The sequence below is a fragment of the Podarcis melisellensis genome (assembly GCF_964234715.1).
Source record: "Podarcis melisellensis genome assembly, chromosome: 9".
In the NCBI taxonomy this organism is placed as follows: domain Eukaryota; kingdom Metazoa; phylum Chordata; class Lepidosauria; order Squamata; family Lacertidae; genus Podarcis; species Podarcis melisellensis.
Genome location: NC_138541.1, coordinates 51,486,817 through 51,512,338, shown reverse-complemented (window position 1 = coordinate 51,512,338; position 25,522 = coordinate 51,486,817). Strand labels below are relative to the sequence as shown.

The following is a 25,522-nucleotide window of genomic DNA, read 5'->3' as shown; positions in this document are numbered from 1 at the left end:
CTCTTTGTGCAACAGCTTTGTTTCTGGAAGCCAATTCAAAGTGCTGGACTACCATGAAAGCCCCTCAAAAATTTAGAAACAAGGTGTCTAAGTAATGCCCAGGGCTGGCAGCTAAGATTAGCATGGTTGGGCATTTGTCAAAGGGTCAGCAAGCCAGTTGGCAGGGATCCCAAGAGTGAAACTGTACCTGTCAGGAGCCCAGGTTCCCAGCTTGATAACACAGTAAGCGTAGTTAATTAAAAAGGAGAATTTATTGCAAAAGCAGATAGCTCCAGACGGCTTTAACAAAGCCTCCGGCATCATTACTCAAGATGACTCTTCTGAAGATTCCTTCCATCGTCTCCAGCAGATATTGAACTTACGACCCTTACGTCGCTTATTTTGCTTCTTATCTAGCAGCCCTCCCATTCGCCAATTCCTAGGACTTATTGGATCAGCTCTTCCGGGTCTGAGAATCTGTCTCTGAGTTTGTTCTCAGCTGATTGTGCTTCTGGCGAGCTTTGACCGTCTTCTAGCCTCCTCTCAGCTCCTGCCTTATCAGCCTGCCCGTCAAAGTCAGGAAGAGCCAAAGACTGCAGCTGCTGGCTCTCCCTGTTCCTGGCTGCTTTCTGCAGCTGGCTGCAAACCTTTGCTTGGGGCTGGTTCATTCCTGACAGTACCTCCCGTTCCCTATTGCAACCTGCCTCTTCACCTATCTTTCACTTGGGCCCATGAAACTACAATGGTGGCTGGGGCCCTGGCAGAAGCCCCAAGTTGCCAGGTGCTGACCCAAGCCCTGGATCCTAATGGCCCCAGCACAAATTAAGTTCTGCAGAGCATTCTAGATCTGGTTATCCACCCCAACTTTCATCAGTTTCGGGGGGGGGGGGATGGCTTTATTGAGCTGTGTTTCCAAGTGATGCCCATCACAGTCTTGGATGGCCTCTATAATAAGGTTACCAGATTTTTTTCAATGAATCCAGGGACACTTTTCAACTTCAATGGATTTTGTATGGGGACTGATTTGTAAATCCGGGGACTGTCTCCAGGAAACAGGGATGTCTGGTAACCTTACTCTGCAACAAGGTACTGTACACAGACAGACTTTGTAGTTGTGGTCAACCTCAACTGGAAGACATCACTCATTATCTGTTAGCCTGCCCTTTATATAGAGACCCAGGAAATTACTTTCTGAAACCTTTGTTCGTACAAGCAAGCAGGTACACTCCAGAAGAAATAGTTCAGTTTCTTTTGACAGACAATTATAGCTTCATAACACAAAGAAAGGCCCTCTGTGCACTAGATGCAAGAGAAAAAAAGTCAGGAAAAAGGAGTTAGATAAAATCGCTGTAAGTTTCTTTGTGTGATTCGAAATTAATCTAGATTTGAGCTTGTTGGTATCTTTTCTCTCTTACATCATGACTGTTGGCTAATTTTACAGATGTACGTTCTGTATTGTTATATTAATACTCTTGCTGCAGATTTGTCATGGCCTTTGGCTAGAACGATAGACTTATGAACAAATTAAGTTCCGAGTCTTTCTTTTCTTTTACAAAAACAATTGCTTTTGTTCTATACAGAGCACTTGCCAAGATCGAAGCCATTCTAGCTTCTCGGTGGCGTGAAATCTATCCCCAATCAAGATGGCAAAGCAAATGGGAGGAGACATAAATCATGTTGGAATAATTAGGAGTTTCATTAGTGAAGTACAGGTCCATGAGGCTTTTTCCTGTGTCTTTCAAAGCAAAAGTACTTGAGCAGAACTTGCTTATCGCTCCAGTGACCCCTCTGCAGATAGAATCAAGCAGCAAATCAGGCCATGGCATGTCCTTTGGTTTCTCCTTTTTTGGTCAGAAATTGTTTGGGGAGAAATCCTTGATATTTGTGGATGTTCATAAACTTCTACACTAAATTCCTATGACACGCAGAATGACTGGCAGATGGACAACAATAGAGGGAAACATCCACCTTACATTATTCAATGGTTTGAACCTCTTACTGACCTTTCCACAATTGAATGAATATTTTTAATTTATGACATTACTTCATTTATATCTCGCCAGTCCTCCAAGGATCTCAAGGTGGTGTACAAGGTTCTTCCCCCTCTCCCTTTTATTCCCACAATAACCCTGTGTGGTAAGTTAGGCTGAGAGACTGAGACTAGTCCAAGATCACATTGTGAGTTTTATGGCTTAGTGGGGATTTGAACTCTGGTCTCTCATGTCCTTGTCCAACCCTCTAACCACTACAATTATAATAATCAATCTCACTTGAATACCTCTTTGGACATATGGATGCCTTATAGCAATGCATATTTTCAAATTAGAATTCATAGCTTATTCTTATCTTTTCTGAAGGACTTTCTTACTTTCTGAATATCATTCTTATTGTTAATGCAAGCTGATATTGTTTCTTTTCTTCCCTTCTGTTATATTGGCAGTTTTAAAAAAAAGAAATAATCACACCTGTCTTCAGAAATAAAGATACAAACTGAAATCTGAACTAAAAAAAAAACAAAATTAAAATGCTCGTTTCTGTTTCAATGTCTTTTAGATATTGACGCAGTTACTACCAGGTTAGCATGTATGTGTTTGTTCTGGCTTCAGAAACCTCTAACATTATTACTGCCGCTAGGGAACTGTCACCTGTTCTTTCTAATGAAAGAAACCCACTTTATAACTATATTAAAATGTGACTTATGAAACAATGATCCAGAGCTGTGCCTGGAAGCATTTGTCAAGTCATTCTTTCAGCGGTGACATTACATGCTTAGGGTGATTTTAGGGGCGAGGATAAATGAAAGGCTGGGCTGAAGCTGGTCAAGAAGACCATAAATTATAATAATGGTGTCAGTGGTATAAAGAATAATGATGGTAAACAATATGGGCACAACTTATTTGTAATGTGCTGCTTTGATTTGATGTGCCAATATATCCTGAAGAGGAAGGGAAAAGGTTGGCAAAGGAAAGAATAAAATACATCACTAAAGGTGCAATCTCTGTGTGTGTGCGCGCGCGCGCGAGCACAGAGGTGGCTCTACCACCTTATCCAGTATTCCACCAGGCTCCAGGAAAACTGTGAGCAGAGGAATGCTCTGCATTCTTACACTCACGTCCAGCTGTAGAAACTTCCATTTCCTTAGAATATAAGAGCAGCCTTCTGGATCAGGCTGACTGCTATCTGTTCCAGCATCTCAAAGTGGTCAACCAGATGCTCATAGGAAGCCCACAAGCAATAGCCCTCTCCCCACTGGGGAATGCTAGCAACTGACATTCAGATGCATATTACATCTGAGTGCTAGGGGAGTATTAGGGGAGGGGTAGTACCTCTGGTGGGGGACACGCCATGCTCCTTCTGAGGCTTGTCAACCTGGGAAGGCAGCCAATCTAGAAGAAGGAAAACTCTGGTTCTAAACATCTGCTGCTTTGCAGGATACCTTCAGGAGAAGTGAAGGCTAAGAAGTAGACCCTACACAAATCAGGAGTGGAGTCCCTAAGACGGTTGGATGGCCTTCTTCCAGCAACTCCTGCAGCCCAGCTGGTGCCAAACATATTTCTCTGCTTTCCTTTGGACTACATTAGTAAGGCTGAGAGAGGGGTTTGTTGTCTGAGCAGCCCAGGACCTCCATACATACAGCCCAGGCTTTGCCCAAGGGAGGTCATTTTGGTGCTGCTAACGCAGCAGTTTGACTTCACCCCCGAAGGCGCATTCCATTGTCTCTTGGGACAAGCAGATGCCAACAAGAACAATTGCCTTCAAGAGTGGAGGCAGTGCATTAGAATTGGTCCTCATTGATTGCTTTATCATCCATGGATTTGTCTAATTCTCTTTTAAAGCAATCTGAGTTCTCTCTTGCCCTGCCCCCATTTCCCATCTCATGGAATCAATGGGTGGGAAAGAGGAGGGAGAGATTGACGCATGCTCAAAAGCAGGGAGAGCCAATCTGGTGCCTTCCAAATGTTGTTGGATTCCACCTCCCACCATCCCTGGTCACCATGGTCAAGGATAGTGGGAGTTGTAGATCACAATACTGGAGGGCACAATGTTGCTTACGCCTCCTCAAAAGCATGTCTTAATCCTCTCCCAGTTTGGGAGCCTGCCAGGGGACCAGGAGGGCTTAGGATCCTTTGGATCTCAGCTGCTTCTTTGACACCTCCAACATGCTCCTGTTTTTTAGCTTCTAGCACTGCTTAGGCCAGCACTTCGGAGGAGCTAGTGGTGTCAGAGAGAGTGCTCGGCCTCCCTCTCTGATGCCAGAGCTCTTCTACAGCATCAAAGTGTTAGGAGCTTGTCCTACACTTGAGTAGGACCCTGGCAGAGACACATGCCCGACTGGCATGTTCCCTCCCTCCTGGTCAATTGTTCAGGAGGTCCAAACATCACAGCGACTGATGCCAACAGGCACAGGCACACTTAGGGATCCGCAGAGTGTTCACAGCTTGCGTAACAGACCTCAGCAACTCAGCATTTTGGCTAATCTACTTTATTTACATATAAACACACATGGAGCACTGCAACATGGCTCCCTCTCTCTCTAGCATCAGACAGCAAAGAGGAAAAGAACAATAGTCCCACTTGACGGAACACAGTAACACAAACATCCTGTCTCCGTCAATTCCCACTCTGTGGAGTCAAAACATATACCGTCATGTGAAAGACAATCCCATGACTGCAACCATGGAGCAGGAATTCTAACATAAAGGTTTCCCAGGGATCACAGGATTTGAGCCTAATATACAATATGATCAAAATGAAACAATACAGAGAGCAAACACAATAAAGGGCAGCCTTAAAAAGAAGTTCATTGCCTGTAGCAGAAAAATAAATCCCAGAGAAGGGACCTGAAGAGGATGGTCCAAATAGATATATATGGAAGAAGGTTGCCTTTCAGGTATCTTGATTCCAAGCCATTGGAGGCTTTCAAGGTTGGCTTTGAGCTTGGAAACTGACTGAGAAGCAGTGCAGCTGATAAAGCACTGGTCTAATATGAACAAAATGCCCAGTCCCATTCTGCATCTTCAAGAGCATTTTAAAGGTGCTCCAAGATACAACAGGTGACATTGAATTCTGTAGGCCACTGCAGTCACGAAATCCTAGGGCAATCCCTTCTTTTGCCATTGCCCTGGAGATATCCATTGATAAATGGACAGGCTGAAAGGTGTTGGGTGAGGGATACACTCTCTAACCCTCCTTTCCATGTAGTCATTCATGTGTATGAAACACTGCCACTGAAACAAACTCGCTCTTCCTCCAAATGCACCAGCACTGTCCTGGTTCAAGGCTAGTGCATTGCAGCAAAGCATTGTTGTAAGACTGGGAGGAATCTGTCTAGCAGAGAGTTAATAGACTATTGAAATATTGCTGTAGGCCCCCCGCTAGCTGTCACACATACCTTTTGTTAGGGAAACTACAGGTGATGTGTTTCCATGGGAACTAATTGTTAGAGGATCTTCCTTGTCTTCTGACAGGCCAGAAAATATCTGAAAGGGGATGTGCCCACCTGTGAAGAATTGGACTAAGGCAAAGTAAGAGGACACAGAAAGCTGAGTTTGGGCTCTGCCAACAGCTGGCTGTGTCTCTCTAGGGATCTGACAACAAGCAGCAGATCTGGAATGTTCTTTCACCCATGCACTATCTCTGTATGAACCAATAAACTCATATGTTACAAAATGTCACATGCCTCCTGTGGCTTCTTTACAAAGGGAAATTGAGCCTCGGCAAGTACTGCAACACTGACATCTCTCACTTCTCAGATAAGTGGGGTGAACTTAACATTATCATGGCATAAGAAGCTCCATCTTCAGAGTCTTCAGCTTATGGTAGAGGAGGGGAAAGAGACATCTGGGGCTGTTGAGGGATTGAGACGAATAAATGTGGGCTCAGTTTAAAGGAAGGTGAAGCTGTACATGAAATTAAGTAGTCTTTATTATGAAGTGTACATTATAGCTTTTCAATTTGGTTCAGAGGTTCCCTTGCTTAGGGGCCCTTGACATCAACTAATTATCATTATATTTGAGAAATTAACCTCCAAGAAAATCATTCATATTTTCATGTAATAAAATTATGTGTTGCGTCTTGTACTGGTCTTCTAGGGTTGAAAACATTTTTCTGATTCCTAGAGGTAACAGTTGAGATTACAAAACAATAAATTGGGGCAATCGTGTTTCATTTCATATTGCATTTCAGGCAGAAAAATAGGAAATTGATTAACGGAAAGATTAACTGGGAGAGTTAATCTCAGGGAGAGGCTGGGAAACAATGCTTTTGCCAAGGCTATCCCATGACCTTCACCACTCACTAATCGGGGCTTTCCACATTCCAATCCACAGTACTATACTGATGTTTCATATCTAGCCCTCTCTGATAAAGGTCTTGGCGGGTGATAAACCACACTTGGCAAAACATGAATACTCCGAGCTTACTGTAGAAATGCATTGATGATTATGATTATGATTATGATTATGATTATGATTATGATTATTATTATTATTATTATTATTATTATTATTATTATTATTATTATCTCTCTCTTGTATTTTTTCCATGTAACATTTTTACAAATCAGTTTCATTTGTCGAGACATTAGGAAGAAAAAGGGGAGAGGGGTGGAGGGGGGAAGATGGGTGGGGGTGGGGTCGGATGACGATGTTTCTATTTTGCTTAATGTATGTAGGGTTTGGTGTCAGCGTTGCTTGTGCAGGTTCTCTGCTGTTCACTTGTGTTCCTTTAGTGGTGAGAGAGGTTGAGGTTGGTCTTGTTTGTTTGTGATTGGCTGTGGTGATCTTTGTTTTCATGTGTGAGTGGGGTGGGTGGGTGTTTCGGATCAGGTTAGCCATATTGATTTGTACGCTGTTGGTGGATTGTTGTCATTGTCTTGTTGGGCTGTGTATGTGATAAAGGGGAGCCATACCGGAGTAAAGGCGTCTTCTTCTGTTTGTCCCCCTGTCAGTTTCAGTTTATTGGTTAATTTTTCTAGTAAGGCTGTTTTAGAAATGCATTGATGAAACCAGATCTGGGGGTTCTCAAAAAGCCACAAAATTCTAGGCTGGAGCTGAATCTGTGCTGTGCCCATGCATATTTCTGCACTTCCTATTTCCTGCACTTTGTTTAGATAACAAATACTGTGATGGTACAGGGTGGGGCAGAGTGGTGGCATGAACATGGTGGTTCAGATGCACTCCTGCCTCTGCAGCAGTGCCACGCTGGCCTCATCACTGCCCTGCTCCACCTCTGTACCCTCACGGCAAGTGGCAGTGACACGGCTGTTGGGAGTATGGCACCAAGGTGGCGCCTCGCTCTGCCAGCCATTCCAGATAAAATAAATACTAAGAACTCCCCCCTCTCTTTCCCCCCCTCATCTACAAAATGTATTTGAACGTATCTACTCCTCCAAAACACGTTTGATCTATTTTTATTTCACTGTACATTGTAATAGCATGCCATGTGTTAATTTGACTGAGCCTTTTTTCCCTTTCCTGCCCAACTCAGGATTGTTTTATAATTGCGTAGCTCCACTTCCAGAATTATAAAGCAATTACAGTATTTCACTACTTAAAGGACCCATATATACTTCCTGTTTGGAAGGTAAAAAAATCCTTGCACAATTACTTCAGGGAAAAGAGAGAACGAAGGCAAGCCTAATAAAAAATAAAGGTAATACATGGCAATTATATAGTGCGGTATATCTTCAAAGCACCGTGTAAGCTTTTAATAATTTAAATGCTGGCGAAATGGTCCATTGCAAATTAATTATCCATTAAATTTCCATCTTGTTTTCCCTTTCCAAGTTCTTTGGGAATCAGTCCCATTTTGGATAAATGTATTCTGTCTTCAGAAGGACTGGATCAGTGCTTATATTTGCCAAATAGATTATCTAAGCAATGTTCAGCCTACACCCGCTCTTCCAGTAATACTTCTGACAGTTTTAAGTTTTTACTCATTGTTGCTTTCTACAACACATGTTTCTAGTCCCACTATTGATTGCTATTTATCATTTGGTTGAAATAGAGCAGTGAAAAACAAACAGGCAAAGCAAATGTTGTTGTGCATGAACACTTCTTTCCTGGTGACTGAATTAGCAGACTTCAAACAGCCCAATCATATGGATGGCAGCAGTGATTTAAACTAAAGGCTTGAGGCTAATCCACACCATATACAGTCAACACACATTTAAAGCACATTAATTCCCATCAGCGAATCCTGGGAAAGATAGTTTGTTAAGGGTGCTAGGGAGGGGAAACAGTTACCAGGATTCTTTGGGGAAAGTCATTGGTTTTAGATGTGTGCTGACTGTGCTTTAAATGTATAGTGTATATCATGGGTAGGAAAACTAAGGCCCGGGGGCCGGATCCGGCCAGTGGATGGTCCAGGAATCAGTGTGTTTTTACATGAGTAGAATGCACTGGAACCTGCCTCAGTAGCTCCTCTGGGGATGCTGTATAAGGGGTCTAGATGGGATCTTGTCCCTATTATACCTCTGAAAAAAAATTAGCTTGGTTGCTGCACACTACTACCTTGAAGCCATTGGTTTTGGGTCCTAGCTAAACAAAGCCAGCTCCCTCAACCATTCCTCAATTGGTTTCCAGACCACTGATCATCTTGGTCACCCTCTTCTGTGTACTTTCCAGCTTGTCAATATCCTTCTTAAATTGTGGCACCCATAACTAGACACAGTACTCCAGGTGTGATCTGACCAAGGCAGAATAGAGTGGTACTATTACAGTAGTACCTCAGGTTACATACACTTCAGGTTACAGACTCCTCTAACCCAGAAATAGTACCTCAGGTTAAGAACTTTGCTTCAGGATGAGAACAGAAATCGAGCTCTGGTGGCGGCGCTGCAGCAGCATGAGGCCCCATTAGCTAAAGTGGTGCTTTAGGTTAAGAACAGTTTCAGGTTAAGAACAGACCTCCAGAACGAATTAAGTACCGGTACTTAACCTGAGGTACCACTGTACTTCCCTTGATCTGGACATAAGCTTTTCCCAGAGGATGTAGCTGATACGTACCTTGATCCACCAAGGAGATCCATGTGTGGAAGCAGTCATTTGCATATGCAATTGGTGCATCCAACTGCCATGCAAATGGGAAAGTACAATGCTCACCTGTATTCCATTAGTGAACTGGCTGCATACATATTGCTGCTTCTCCCTTTACACTCTTAGAAAAATATACCCTCTGATCCCTCAGCAAAAACTTATTGTTCATGTCCAACTCATCTCTCATCTGGATTATCGCAGCCTTCTCTTCTCTGGTCTTCTGCTTTCACAATGACCATACAATATCCCTTCTTAGATCCTTATACTACCTTCTTGTCTGCTCCTGGATCATGTTCAAACTTCACATCCTTCAAAACCCTTCCTTGGTTTTCCTCAGCACCATTTATCACTCAGCTCTTACATCCATTGCTCCTCTAGTCCTTCAACCTCAGTTCTCTGAAGGTCTCATGCTCTTCAAAGCCCTTTCTCCATTGCTACCCCTGATTCCTGGAACTACCTTCCAGAATGCATTTGTGAGACCACCATTGTTGGTTTCTTCCAAACCCTACATTTTCTATTAAACTTTTGAAATAATCACTTATTCCTATTATTATTATTATTATTATTATTATTATTATTATTATTATTATTATTATTATATTGTTTATATTCCACCCATCTGGCTGGGTTTCCCCAGCCACTCTGGGCGGCTTCCAAAAGAATATTAAAATACAATAGTCTATTCAACATTAAACATACACAAAATTTGGGTCAATTTATTCAAAATCCCTGGACAATTTTATTAGTATTAATATTATTGGTGTTGGTAGCGGGGTATTTTGTATATAAATATCAGGATGTTGTCCTTGAGGTCTTCTGATATTCTCACTTAAGGCTGAAAACTTATTAAGAATCATAAACAGTAGTACATTTTGCAGGAGGCACCTAATATGTTGTTCTCAAACCAACATGCAAACTGAAATTTGCACTTCTCCAAATTTTGCAGTGTACTTCTTCAACCATGCAACATGCACAAGAAAATGCATATGTTAGTGAAGATAACATGCAAAAATGCATCATATAGGGGAAATAATATGTATATTCATCAAAACTGGAAACCAATATGTGTTTATTATGAGAAAATTGCACTAAAATGCTGACTATTTTGGAGGGGGGACCCCAAGGTGCTGCAGCAAAGTGGAGAACTGAATTTAAGATCTGAGAAATGAGAAATCAAGAAAAACTAAAGCTTACAGATTCATCCATCCTTAGGTACTATCTCTGTACTTTGCAAAGAACAAGAGGACAGGTCCTTCCCAATGGGGCTTCCAATAGCTAAAAATAGATATAAAGGAAACAACAGAGGATGGGGAAGGGCTTGAAAGCAAGGATAACCAAAGGAATACTATGTGACTATTGCAGTTACACATAGTTGAGTAGTAGTGTATCGTTCAGCCCAGACACTGAGGTCCAGCTCTGAGGGCCTTCTGGCGGTTCCCTCACTCTGAGAAGAGAAGTTACAGGGAACCAGGCAGAGGGCCTTCTTGGCAGTGGTGCCCTCCCTGTGGAACACCTTCTTATTAGGATGTCAAGGAAATAAAGAACTATACAACTTTTAGAAGACATCTGAAGGCAGCCCTGCATTAGGGAGTTTTTAATATTTGTCAATCTACTATGTTTTTATATGTGTTGTAAGCCTCCCAGAGTGGCTGGGATAATTATTATTATTATTAATTTTCATTCAGTGGCATTTTCTTTCTTTCTTTCTTTGTTATTATACGCCATCGAAGTATGTCTCCTTGCTTAAATCATGTTTTTTATTTTTATAAAATAGATGTATTTATTAGGTAGTTCATTAAACTGCAAATACTGAAATTATCCCCAATTGTTCTCTATGTATCTATCTATCCATCCACCCATCCCTCTCCCTCTTGGAGTAGGAGAACAACTCCCTCCAGGGCCACTATTTGTTATGTGTGGCTAGTTGCCCATGACTACCTAGCTAGATTGTTACAGTTCCCCAAGAGGGCGATCAAATAATGAGGATCAATACATAAGCACTGTAACATCATGTCTTATACTATATATTAAAGCTTTACTCCCTAGCAACTTAACTATAGGTGCCTGTGTTTTTCTGCTCTCAAGGAACCGAGAGCTACTTACGTGTTGTAATTAATCATTTGTTTACAGCAAAACTAAGTACCAAACATGTGTATGAATTACATTTTCCTCATGTGGCATCAATTATAGCCAAGATCAAAGCTGTTGGTTCTTTTGATGTATTATATTTAAAATATATTTTAAGTGCACATCCCTTTTGCATCAGTGGCGAAGCAAAACGTGGCACGTTGCCCTGCATATTTACCATAGATTCTATCAGGATTTGCTATTAGGCTTTCCAAGTGTTCAGACCAAAGAGCCAACTTTGCTATGGGTTTACTACTCTGTCTCGTGCAGAACCCATGGTGCTTCGCTAAAATCAGGACTAAAGTGTGGTGTGGTAGAGTGGATAGTGTGTCAGGCTAGGGATGTTCTTTGTTAAGGCTATTGGGAACTGTAGCTGTGTGAACTGCAGTCCAAGCCTAGGACTTGGAAGACTAAGGTTCATATCCCCACTTAGTCATGAAGCAGACTTCAAGCTACTCTACATTTCCTTCTCGCCAGGCTGTTGTAAGGATAAAATGGGAAGGGGAGAACCTTGAGCTCCTTGGAGGAAAGGTGGAGTCTAAACGCAATAAAGAAATAAAGCAGTTCACATATGTAATGATTTTAATAATAATAATAATAAATAATAAATTTTATTTATATCCCGCCCTCCCTAGCCGAAGCTGGGCTCAGGGCGGCTAACAACAATCAAAATAGTCCAACATTCTAAAAACATTCATTATAAAATTAATTAAAATCAAATTAAGATCAAATTAATGGCAACCATCAAGCAAAATTCTGTGCAGATTGCCAGAGGAGGGGGTCAGGCTGCGCCCTGACCAAAGGCCTGGTGGAACAGCTCTGTCTTGCAGGCCCTGCGGAAAGATATCAGGTCCCACAGGGCCCTAGTCTCTTGTGACAGAGCGTTCCACCAGATTGGAGCCGCGGCCGAGAAAGCCCTGGCTCTAGTTGAGGCCAGCCTAACTTCTCTGTGGCCTGGGATCTTTAGGATGTTTTTATTTGCAGACCGTAAATTTCTCTGTGGGGCATACCAGGAGAGGCGGTCCTGTAGGGACGAGGGTCCTAGGCCGTATAGGGCTTTAAAGGTTAAAACCAGCACCTTAAACCTGATCCTGTACTCGACCGGGAGCCAGTGCAGCTGGTATAGTACTGGATGAATATGATCTCGCAGCGAAGACCCCATAAGGAGTCTCGCTGTGGCATTCTGCACCCGCTGGAGTTTCTTTTAGCCTTTTGAGCTAAGGTTTCCAAGGTCATGTAAGCAGGAACGTCTGGCGAGGCCTCACAGCTGGGTCTGCATTGCTCTCCTCTCTTCCCAACACTCCTCATCACTGCCAGTTGCTGAGACAGAGAATGACAAGGCAGCAGGGAGCTCAGCATGGTGCAGGTGCTGCAGCGGGAACATCTGATTCACTCTGCTGCCTCAGCTACACTGTGCTGAACTCCCCATCTCCTTTCAGTAACCAGGAAGAAAGGAGAGCAACACAAACCCACCTGCATAGTCCCACTGGCTGCTACTGCATATGAGATGCTTAGACGCTAATGGTAGTAGAATTAAGACCTTCAGTGCAAACACTGAATTCTTATGTCTGATTGTCTTCATGATCGGCCTCAGTCTTGTATACCTGAAGGAGCATCTTCACCCCCATCGTTCAGCCCAGACACTGAGGTCCAGCACCGAGGGCCTTCTGGCAGTTCCCTCACTGTGAGAAGTGAAATTACAGGGAACCAGGCAGAGGGCCTTCTCAGTAGTAGTGCCTGCCCTGTGGAACTCCATCCCATCAGATGTCAAGGAAATAAGCAACTCTCTTACTTTTAAAAGAGATCTGAAGGCAGCCCTGTTTAGCGTAGTTTTTTTAATGTTTAACGCTGTATTGTGTTTTTAACATTCAGTTGGAAGCCACCCAGAGTGGCTGGGGAAACCCAACCAGATGGGCAGGATATTATTATTATTATTATTATTATTATTATTATTATTATTATTATTATTATTATTACCACAATACATTATGAAGTCTTTTACATAGTCATTTGCCTGGCGCCTATGGCAAGAAAAGGTTGAATCCCAAACAGAGACAGTGAGAGCTGATTTTTCTCCAATACTCACTCACTCTTAGGCTTACACCCTTCCCTAACCACTCAGAGGGAATGTTAGCGTGTCTTCATGCACTACGCAGGAATAGGTAGCCTCAGGATCATACCCTTGTATGCCTAAAACTCATTGAAATCAAAGGGAACTTAAGTTCATAAATCACCTCTCCCCGCCCCACCCCCAGTTCGGTCGCACTGGGCACAGAGCATTGGGGGCAATACAACTATGATACAGAATGGAAAGTGAGAGGCAGGGGCACCCAATTTTGGCATTGCACAGGGTGCCACTGAAATATGAGATCCCAAGGTCTGCCACTGACTTTCCATCGGTGGTGTGCTGCCTCCAAACCTGGAGATTCCATTAAGGAACAAATATGTTCCCCTTTAGGTGTTTTGGACTACATCTCCCATCATTCCTGTTCAGGTTGGCTAGGACTGATGGGAATGGTAGTCCACAAGATCTGGATGGCACCATGTTGGCTCCCCCTGCATCTTACTCATACAGTGGTGCCTCGCAAGACGAAATTAATTCGTTCCGCAAGTCTTTTCGTCTTGCGAGTTTTTCATCTTGCGAAGCACGGTTTCCCATAGGAATGCATTAAAAATCAATTACTGTACTTAAGCGAATCCTTGACTTGTGAACCAACCACCTGTCTCCTGGATCCTTGCCCATCCTGGCTTATAAAAGCTAGCCGGGAAGGACTGGGCGATGGGCTTCGTGGGGTGGTGAATGCTTCCCTCCGTGAGGGAGCCTTCCCAGACCCACTGAAAGAGGCGGTTATTAAACCGCTTCTTAAAAAACCATCTTTAGATGCGGCCACAATGGCCAACTATCGCCACTTGTGGGGTGCCTCAGGGTTCTGTCCTCTCCCCCATGCTTTTCAACATCTACATGCAGCCACTGGGAGAGATCATCAGGAGGTTTGGGCTGGGTGTTCATCAGTATGCAGATGATACCCAGCTCTACCTCTCTTTTAAATCAGAACCAGTGAGGGCAGTGAAGGTCCTGTGTGAGTGTCTGGAGGCGGTTGGAGGATGGATGGCGGCTAACAGATTGAGGTTGAATCCTGACAAGACAGAAGTACTGTTTCTGGGGGACAGGAGGCGGGCAGGTGTGGAGGATTCCCTGGTCCTGAATGGGGTAACTGTGCCCCTGAAGGACCAGGTGCGCAGCCTGGGAGTCATTTTGGACTCACAGCTGTCCATGGAGGTGCAGGTCAATTCTGTGTCCAGGGCAGCTGTTTACCAGCTCCATCTGGTACGTAGGCTGAGACCCTATCTGCCTGCGGACTGTCTCGCCAGAGTGGTGCATGCTCTGGTTATCTCCCGCTTGGACTACTGCAATGCACTCTACGTGGGGCTACCTTTGAAGGTGACTCGGAAACTACAACTAATACAGAATGCGGCAGCTAGACTGGTGACTGGGAGCGGCCGCCGAGACCATATACCACCGGTCTTGAAAGACCTACATTGGCTCCCAGTATGTTTCCGAGCACAATTCAAAGTGTTGGTGCTGACCTTTAAAGCCCTAAACGGCCTCGGTCCAGTATACCTGAAGGAGCGTCTCCACCCCCATCATTCTGCCCGGACGCTGAGGTCCAGCGCCGAGGGCCTTCTGGCGGTTCCCTCATTGCGAGAAGCAAAGCTACAGGGAACCAGGCAGAGGGCCTTCTCGGTAGTGGCGCCCACCCTGTGGAATGCCCTTCCAGCAGATGTCAAAGCGATAAACAACTACCTGACATTCAGAAGACATCTTAATGCAGCCCTGTTCAGGGAAGTTTTTAACGTGTGATTTTACTGTATTTTTGGTTTTTATGGAAGCCGCCCAGAGTGGCTGGGGAGGCCCAGCCAGATGGGCGGGGTATAAATAATACCTCCTCCCAAAGAAGTATGATAAGAAGAGCAAATAAGAGCCACCATGAAATAAACAATGATAATTGAATAACAGTGCACACATTTTTGTATATTAATCTGTCAGCAGAATCTTCCTTTCCCTTGCCTTAGAGTTTGTGGAAAGTTTGGGAGGGGCGGATGAGCCGAGTGCCTAGCAAGACATGGTTTACATGCTAATGCATCTCTTTGAACCCATGCAGCAGGATATCAACTCACTAATTGCAGGGTTACTGTGGTAAAACACAGTGCTTCTTTAATAGCAGAGTGCACTGGCATATAATTATACCACGACAGTTTTTCTTAGTGTCAGATAAGTTATATGCACTTGTTACTAAAAATATTTCAGGATTTTAACCTAAGGGAGAACAGTGGAAAAGAACAATGACTTGCTAATTATGTTTCTGTCTGGTTGTTGCCTAAGCCTTGGAAGAATTACTCAAAGGTGTCCATTAAAAAATAAAATAAAACCCAACCTTGAAAAGGAGGAAAGGGCACCTTGATAGTGACTTCCATGTTTCCCCAGAATGCACTTCTCTCATGCAACATGGATTGCCTTCATATGAAGTTTCTAATCTGGAGAACCCACTTCTTTTTTAATACCTCTTTATTTGCTTTTGTTTCAGTATCATAATACTCAAACAAGTCGAAGCACTCAGATTTAAGTTGTGTTTCACTGAAGGAAACTGTGCACCACCAGTTTAAGTCATCGCCTGTGTCTTCATAGCTGCAGAGCAATCCTACATTTGCCAGGCTGGGTAGACACCTAACCACTATTGCTTCAACCACCTTTTATAGGGTAGCTTCATGATGTTACCATCAAATCATTGTTATCCTGTGGTTTTTACTGCCTCTTTTCAGACCACAGAACTCCTGATGTTTGTTGTTATTGTTGAAAGAATACTAGTGTGATTTCCTTAAGTGCAGATGTTGTTAGTCCTGCTCTTTAGTCTTTGATAAGAGACATGGTTTTGACATAGACAGTGACATATCAGGCAGACGAACCAATTGCCCTTCAACTACTTTGGAACATCTCTCCCCCCCCCCCCCGTGACATTTTATTAGCAAATGAATTATTACTTTTAATCAGCCGTCTTGTTTTGTGTTCAGACTAGCATTTTCATCTTTATATTTTTAACTTACTGAAATATTCATGCGGTGGTGCTTACATGAAAAGGCATTTTGTTTTTAACACTGACATTAAAAAATCATGCTGACTTTCCAATTGCTGTCATTTTAGCACTGTATATTTTTTTTGCCTGTCTTTTAATTAGCACTGAAACATTTTAGCCTACCTTTAAAAATGATCTAAAGCCATTGCACAACAGCATCTAAGTTTTTTAAAGCATGTTAGTGCACATTTAAACAAAATCAAAAACCTGTTTGATTGTTTTAAAGGATAAAGGCATTATGAAGTAGGCTGCTCAAAATTGTCCCTTTGTCTCCCACAAAGTAGTGCAGGAGGAACATAGTGGGATGTATGCACACATAAAACAATACTAACAAAACAATTCCCTCCAAGTGGCGCAGTGAGTCCATGCATGGAGCTGTTAACCAGAAGGTTGATGGTTCGAGGCCAACCAGGTATGGCTATGGATAGGACTAGATGATCCACAGGGTCCTTTCCAACTCAACAATTCTGTGATTCTGTGATTCTACTATAGTCACTGAGATGTGGGGAAGCATTTGCAATTTCACGATCTCCTCCGGACTGTCAGATACCAGAAATGTAGGTGTGTGCAATTAAAACAACAACAACAACAACAACAACAACTTATTATTTGTACCCCATCCATCTGGCTGGGTTTCCCCAGCCACTCTGGGCAGCTTCCACAGAAACCAAAAATACACTAAAATATCACACATTAAAAACTTCCCTGAACAGGGCTGCCTTAAGATGTCTTCTGAATGTCAGGTAGTTGTTTATCGCTTTGACATCTGATGGGAGGGCGTTCCACAGGGCGGGTGCCACTGCCAAGAAGGCCCTCTGCCTGGTTTCCTGTAGCTTTGCTTCTCGCAATGAGGGAACCGCCAGAAGCCCTCGGCGCTGGACCTCAGCGTCCGGGTAGAACGATGGGGGTGGAAACGCTCCTTCAGGTATACTGGGCCGAGGCTGTTTAGGGCTTTAAAGGTCAACACCAGCACTTTGAATTGTGCTCGGAAACGTACTGGGAGCCAATGTAGGTCTTTCAAGACCAGTGTTATGTGGTCTCGGCGGCCACCCCCCGTCACCAGTCTAGTTGCCGCATTCTGGATTAGTTGTAGTTTCCGGGTCACCTTCAAAGGTAGCCCCATGTAGAGCACATTGCCGTAGTCCAAGCGGGAGATAACTAGAGCATGCACCACTGGCGAGACAGTGTACCAGGTGGAGTTGGTAGACAGCTGCCCTGGATACAGAATTGACCTGCGCCTCCATGGAAAATGACTCCCAGGCTGCGCACCTGGTCCTTCAGGGGCACAGTTACCCTATTCAGGACCAGGGAGTCCTCCACACCAGCCCGCCCCCTGTCCCCAAAAAACAGTACTTCTGTCTTGTCAGGATTCAACTTCAATCCATTAGCCGCCATCCATCCTCCAACAGCCTCCAGGCACTCACACAGGACCTTCACCGCCTTCACTGGTTCTGATTTGAAAGAGAGGTAGAACTGGGTATCATCTGCATATTGATGGACACCCAGTCCAAACCCCCTGATGATCTCTCCCAGCGGCTTCATATAGATGTTAAAAAGCATGGGGGAGAGGACGGAACCCTGAGGCACCCCACAAGTGAGGGCCCAGGGTTCTGAACACTCCTTCCCCACCACCACTTTCTGAACACGGCCCAGGAGAAAGGAGCGGAACCACCGTATAACAGTGCCCCCAGCTCCCAGCTCATCTAGACGGTCCAGAAGGATGTTATGGTCAATTGTATCAAAGGCCGCTGAGAGATCCAGCAGAAATAGGAAACAACTCTCACCTTTGTCCCTAGCTCGCCGGAGATCATCAACCAGCGTGACCAAGGCAGTTTCAGTCCCGTGATGAGACTAGAAGGGATCCAAATGGTCCGCTTCTTCCAGGCGTGCCTGGAGTTGTTCAGCAACCACTCGCTCAATCACCTTGCCCAAGAATGGAAGATTTGAGACTGGGCAATAGTTGGCCATACTGGCCGGGTCTAAAGATGTTTTTTAAAGAAGCAGTTAAATGACCGCCTCTTTCAGTGGATCTGGGAATGTTCCCTCACAGAGGGAAGCATTCACCACCCCGCAGAGCCCATTGCCCAGCCCTTGCTGGCTTGCTTTTATTAGCCAGGATGGGCAAGGATCAAGGAGACAGGTGGTTGGTTTCACGCGTCCAAGCAGCCTGTCCACATCCTCGGGGGTAATGGATTGAAATTGATTCCATGCAACTGGATTAAAGTTCCAGCACAACAAACCCACTTTTTAAACGTTGACCTTTTGTGAATAGAAAGGTGATGGGGAAATTGTTGTTATTGTTATACTGTATATAAGACTAGTTATTTGCTTTTTCTATCCAAATGTCTTTAAGTGGCTTACAATGCATTTGAAACACAAATATGAATATATTATACAAAAACACAGAACAAAACAATCCCCATAGCAGCCACAGGAAGCTAATAGGTAAATAGCTGGCTGAGGAGGCCCAGCCAGATGGGCGAGGTGTTTAATAATAATAATAATAATAATAATAATAATAATAATAATAATAATAAAGCTTCAGGCCCTCATACAGACCAAGCACTAATTCACACCTACTGCCTCACCTGCAGAAGGTGAAAAGGAGAAACAGAGCTGTGTGACAACAACATACCGATGACAAAACACTCCAAAACTCCACATGCCCCCACTCAACGCTTTCAGAACAAACTCCAGTAAATCATGGGAAATCCATGGAGCCAAATAATACTCCCCAAGAACCATCCTCTGGAGTTGGGCATCCAAATAGGAGAGGAATCACTGCAATGCGGTGTCCCCAATACCCAACTCAGGTAGTCACCCCTGAAGGGTATCATGGTCGATGGTACTGAAAGCCACAGAGGAATCAACAAAGTCACACTTCCCCAATCTTTCTCCCAACAGTGTCTGCCCTCTGCATAAGCTTTGCGCTAGCCAGCCAGAATGGATGCTCAATAAAGGAGCCTCACATGCAAGCTATTCTGAAAGAGCAACCAGTCTGGAAACAACCTTAAAATAATAGTTATGGTTGCTGTTGTTGTTACCAATATGCGAGCTAACTATTAACTGCAAGCTATGCAGATTACTGCTATGCACCAGCAATAGCTGTCAACTCTTAACAGCTGGCCTCACCTGGACAAAGTGCAGCTGACTGCTGTGTTATTTGATATGCTTTCAAGTTGCCAACACCTGCTAGGTAAGCATGTTAGTACTGTAAATAATTGTGTTATGAGATATATATGCTAGTTCTCAACATTGTCACACTAAGAGCTGTCACGCTGAGAACATGTCAAAGACGGTGATTCTGTGATTCTACCAAAGGGCAGGCAACCATTTCGGGGGAAGGGTGTGTGTGACCAGTGTAGAGACTCCTCAACCCCCAATTTGACAGAGAAGAGAATATACATTTTCTGATATCTCCTGCACCCAAAAGGACTTGCCCTTCCATTAGGTGGCCACCTTGAAGCCATCAAAGCACAGAAAATTGTTAGCTCTTTGATTTATTATTGTTGTATTTTTACTTCCAGTCAGGGGCAGGTAGAGAGGTACTTGTGGGTTTTTTGCCTTAAGTGCCAAATATAACATGACCAGTTTAGTACTATGCACCTTGACTGGACAGCAAAATGTCTTAGCTAGGGCCGGTTGACCCATCCAAGAGGCAAGGTGAGGCAACTGCCTCGGGTGGTAGGTCTGGTTTTCAAGGAATGAATTGCTCACTGCTGCTGCCACAGTAGCACCAGCAGCTGTGGCATGCTCCACCTCCTCAGAAGCTCCTCTTCCCAATGCTGCCTCTACAGCAGCCTCCTACCACCCCTATGGAAGAAATGGCAAAGGGTCTCTCTGGGGTCTCCCGGGCTCTGCACCCACACAAAGTGATTCATAGTGGGTCTGTTCCCCCTTTAACTACCTTTGGTTCCCACTTCAAATGTCAGGTAAGGCTAATTTGATCCCCCACCCCAAGTCCCAGATGTAGATCTTTATTCACTTCCTTCTTCCTCATGTGGAGCTTTAATCCTCCGTTGTTCTCAGTGTAGTCCTTGTTCCCAATGTATTTTTTTATTCACCACTTGCTCTTGGTGTAGATTTTCACTCACCCCTGTTTCCTGGTGGGAAGGTGGAGGCAGGCACCATTTTGTGGTTCACCTCAGGCATCAAAATGTCTGGCCCTGCTTCTCACCATAGAACAGACACCCACAACGAGATCGTGTGAATGGAGTCAGCCATTTGTGAAGTATGAAATCAGTTTTGGTTATTCATCTCCTTTCTTGCTACAATTTCATATTTCTCAGCCCACATCTGAAAACTATGTATGAATGAACTACTGCTTCATTCAAAAGCTACAACAGCCTATCCTACCTTAGAGGAGCATTCACAATCTTAGCCAAAAGTACATTCAGATGTACTCAGCTAGCCTTAACACGCACTCCCCCCCCCCAACAGACAAGTATCTATTGACATGTAGTAACCTCCAAAAACCACAGCTTTGGAAGAAAAGCAGATCTAAATCGAGAGATGGCGCACTTCATGCTTGTGGGATCTAATTTGTACCTTAATAGAAACCCAAGATATAAAGGGAATTAGAATTAAGCTGTTGAACTCAGGGTTTTGTTTTGAATTCCAGAAGTGGGCTGAGTTCGCAATTGTTCCACACAAAAACTCATTTACTCACTACCCCAAGCAGCCTGGTTTAAATGGAAGAGTCATTTTGTGGTTGCTGCTGTTAAACATTGCGAGACAATATCATTGCTGATTTAATGCAAATAACTCAGACATTTACCAGTAGATCCTGCATAGGAGCCAACTCCTAGGGGCTGAGGGGGCTTTGGCCCCACCAATAAACTATTTGAGGGGGCTGCCCCCCCAAAAAAAGGTTGATGGGCATTGCCATTCAAATGGTATGTGTGTATCGCATCTTGTGATTATGTGGGGCATGGCTTACCTGCCCCCTCCCCCAATATTTTATTCAAGTTAGCAGCCTGAGATCCAGATCTATCTGTTGTGGTGAGCAGTTGATTCTGACTTTGCTGCTGTAGATCCTTCACCATCTGCCATGTCCAAGTTGACTGAAGGTGAGTGGATTTGTCTGCACCTACCTGGAAATGATTCCCACTGAACTTGATAAGATTTGCTTCAGAGCAGACATGCATAGGATTGTGTTGCACATCAACAAAGATTCTAGCTGAGGCATCAGAGAGAGCAACAGATGGTTTGCCTTCTGCAGATTCCATCTTGGGCTTCATCAGACACCTTAAAACAATCCGGAAGATCTCGGCTAAATGTGGTTTAACTGATACAGTGGTAACAGAGAAGGAAGATGTTGTCTTTTAGGGAGAGAAAGCAGAGATAAAAATAAATCTACCCTAGACAGTCAACGGTGTTCTGTAGACCCTTATTTCTGTTAAACTAAGTTAGATGTCATTTAGCAGGTCTGTTCTTGATATTAGAACTTTCCTCTTATGACCCATTTTCCTTTTTCTTTTTGCTATTGGAGACAATAGTCTTGCAGTGAGAATAAAATACAAAGGAAATTAGGAAAGAGCCTGTGTGAGTGAAGACAATATGAGGAGGGAATATTTTAGCAGAGATGGAGATGAGATTAAATGTTACCAGACGTCAGAGCAGGAGAAAATCTCAAAGGTATTTTCCAATAAATACTTTGGAATATTGTGCAATTTCCTCGTGTGCTTTAAAACTCATTACTATTTCATTCTGTAGAATTGTTCCTTGATGAATTTGTGATTAAAGCAGACCACTTGTGGGAGAGAAAGAAGAAAGAAGACCATAGGGTTGGTGTAAAAAAATAATTTCTAGATATTTGTCACATTTCCACAGTATCAATAACTTGAGGGGAGGGTATCTAACAGCCTGATCCTATACTATATATGCTCAGTACCATCTCTGGTACCACCAGAAAAATCACATCAATGGACTAGGAAGGGGTCATTAGAGATGTCCCTTTCCACCTGCTTTGCCACTGCAGCCTCTTCCAAGTACTAGCAAATGACAGTGAAGGGATATCTTGCTGTTCACAGCCTCTGAGCCAAACAACAGCACATAGGGTGAGGCTTATTGGAGTCTGCCTAATGGTATACCCTGATGGAATTGTTAAATCTCCTCACACAGCACAGCTATGCCATCCATGGTTGGGAATGTCACCTGTGCGACAGCTGTTGAAATGGGGGTTAGAAGCATGGCCCAGCTGTAGGCGATGTGATGGTTGTCAGCAATCTCCTACAGATTCAGTTCAGGGCTGAGATAGTCCGTTGTCCTCCCCCCACAAAAAAATCAGAAAATAAAATCCCTCCCCCTAGCCCTTTTCTGAAACTGGGAGCAATGGGAGTCGAAGTATTGCCAGGAACACCCTGAGAACCTGTGAATCCTGCCTGCCTGCCTTCCCTTCCTACACTTGATAGGAGCAATGATGCCAGAGGGATCCCAAAATACCGCAAGGAAGGCGGGCATAGCATTGGTGCCCTGCTTTGCTTTATAATCATAGGAAGCCCATCACATGAGCAATTTCTGAAAGGGGCCTGTGCATGTCGACAGTATGTTCTTCCAGGGAGTAAATTGGCAAAACTGCAACATTTCAGCCAACCAACATGTTCCATGCTTTCATACGTTGCTCATCTATGTACACAGGAACGTAGGGAAGCTACCTTATACCAGGTCAGATTATCAGTCCATCCAGGCCAGCTTTGTCTACTCTGACTGGCAATGTGGCTCTCTAAGGTGTCAAGTCTTTCCCCATTCCCTGATGCTTTTGACAGGACATCCTGGGAACCTGGGACCTTTTGCATGTAAAGTGCTCTAAGGTCGCAATCCTGTACCCAGTTTCCCCGAGGGTAAATCCGACTGAAAACTCAAGGGAGCTTGCATCTGACTAGACAAGTATAGGATTGTGCTGTGAAATCCAGAGCTGACTTTAACCTTGCAGATTCATAGATAGAAACACTTCTTGAGCTTACATTGCTCAGAATCGATGCATCTGTTTCACTACAACTGCCTTGATTCCCCTTGGTTTTATTTGCCCACCTCTCAATATACACATTCACACACCTGAACAAGAAACCATATACACTGTAAACTCTCCATAATGCTCCATGCTGTTCATTGGAACTGCTGCCAGGAGACAGAGAAGCCTTGTTTTTCCTGAACCTCTTTGCTTGAGCTGAAAGCTGAGAAAATACCTCCCATGAAGTCAGATAAGGAGTCACTTTCTCTGCCACTGTTAAAAAGCAGATATGAGCTTCTAGTCCCAACACGTATCAGTAAGGCCCTAATCTGAGTTAAAAATATAAGACTGGGGGATTTTTCTGGAAGCCCACAGATTACAATATACTGTGTATTCTGTGATAGTAAAAGAAAGAAAGAAACTTGATCACAATAAAAAATGAAGAAATATGGATTTATATAAACTGACTTTATACCAGAATAGTTTGGAGTAAACATGAAACATTAATCAACCACCCACACTACTGTTATTAAATTTTTCTTGGGTTATTGAGACGTTTTCTCCAGCATGTTTCCTCTGGGTATTAGCAAAGCACCAGAATAATGTGTGAATCAAAATACATGATGGATAAAGTGGGGGAGGGCGGGAGAAAGAGGTTTGAGAAATATCATGTTTTCTGCAGTCAAACCACACAGACATTGTGGAAAAAGCCCTTTGTTTTGAAAGTCCTATATTGGCCCAAATATGGGCAGCATTTCAGACCTGAAACCTAGGGCCCAAGATCTTCTCTCTCTCTCTCTCTCTCTCTCTCTCTCACACACACACACACACACACACACACACACACCACCACCACCAATAAAATATTTAAGAGGGCTGGGACCCCCCCCCAAGTTAATGGACATTGCCACTCAAATGGTGTCTGTGTGCTGTGTCATGTGATTGATTATGTAGGACAGGGCTTACCTGCCCCCCAATATTTTATTCAAGTTGGGACCCCTGCCTGAAACATAGTAGTAAAAGACATGAAACTAGAAACATCTATGAAAGAATGGATAGATCTTTTTAAGCATAACCAGAGTTAAGTTTCCTTGGAATGAAGGTCAATGGAGAATGTGGAGTCCTTAGGATGTCTGGTTTAATGTACACATATAGTCGTACCTTGGTTCTCGAACTTAATATGTTCCGGGAGTCCCTTCGACTCCTAAAGCGGTTCAAAAACCAAGGCACGGTTTCCGATTGGCTGCAGGAAAGCTTCCTGCACTCAATCGGAAGCCACTGAAGCCACATCAGATGTTCGGCTTCCGAAAAACGTTTGCAAACTGGAACACTTACTTCTGGGTTTGCAGCGTTTGGGAGCCGATTTGTTCTGGAGCCAAGCCGTTCGAGTACCAAGGTACCACAGTGTATACAACCCAAGCATAAAATGGAAGGACTCACAGAATGAACACTTTGACAGATCTTGCTTCCCCCCATTAGGTTTCTAGGGGAAGCAGGGTTCCCTGTAGCCATTGGAATTCAACCCAGTGTGCAAGAAGTTTCTCTGCCTTTCTAGCTTCCAGTCTTCACTAAGCACATAGACCAACCCTGTCTCCTGTTCTCTTGCTTACAAGATGATGTCACTTCCAGCCAGGTGACACAGGGAGGGGGGAGCAGGGGAGGCTCACCCATTGTCTCTATGGCAACATGGCCCGCTCTTTAAATCACATGGCATAAGACACTTACAGGCCTGACTAAGGCCATTATCTTAACGAAGGAACTGGCTTGACCAGTTTGGCAGGTTTCCCCTACTATGATCACAGGCTTGGTTGCGGCCCACGGGTATCATCCAGGCCAACCCCCAACCATATTACAGTACTTTGCTTCTTAATGCACAAATATAAAACAAAATTTTATTACTTCCTTACATTTTTTGGGGGGTGAGGGTGCTTTTCTTTCCCATTTCTTTGACAAGAAAGGTAGAGCTCTTTAGATGGCAATGTGTATCATAGAATCATGAGAGCCAGTGTGGTGTAGTGGTTAAGAGCGATAGACTCGTAATCTGGGGAACCGGGTTCACGTCCCCACTCCTCCACATGCAGCTGCTAGGTGACCTTGGGCCAGTCACACTTATCTGAAGTCTCTCACAGAGTGTTTGTTGTGGGGGAGGAAGGGAAAGGAGATTGTTAACCGCTTTGAGACTCCTTAGGGTAGTGATAAAGCGGGATATCAAATCCAAATCATAGAACTGTAGAGTTTGAAGGGACCATGGGGTCATCTAATCCAACACCCTGCAGTGCAGGAACATTTCCCCC

The 25,522-nt window shown here is 43.9% G+C and overlaps 1 long non-coding RNA gene across 1 annotated transcript in view; it reads right to left on the bottom strand.

The window, feature by feature from the left end:
* The window catches only part of LOC309378442, a 57,947-nt gene extending 33,173 nt beyond the window's left edge, over positions 1-24,774 (bottom strand). The window contains exons 1-2 of the long non-coding RNA XR_014172077.1: positions 24,564-24,774; positions 21,370-21,563 (exon numbers count right to left, since the gene is read on the bottom strand). This is a non-coding gene — a long non-coding RNA (uncharacterized lncRNA). The remainder of the gene's footprint in view (positions 1-21,369; positions 21,564-24,563) is intronic.
* Between the last annotated feature and the right edge of the window lie 748 nt (positions 24,775-25,522).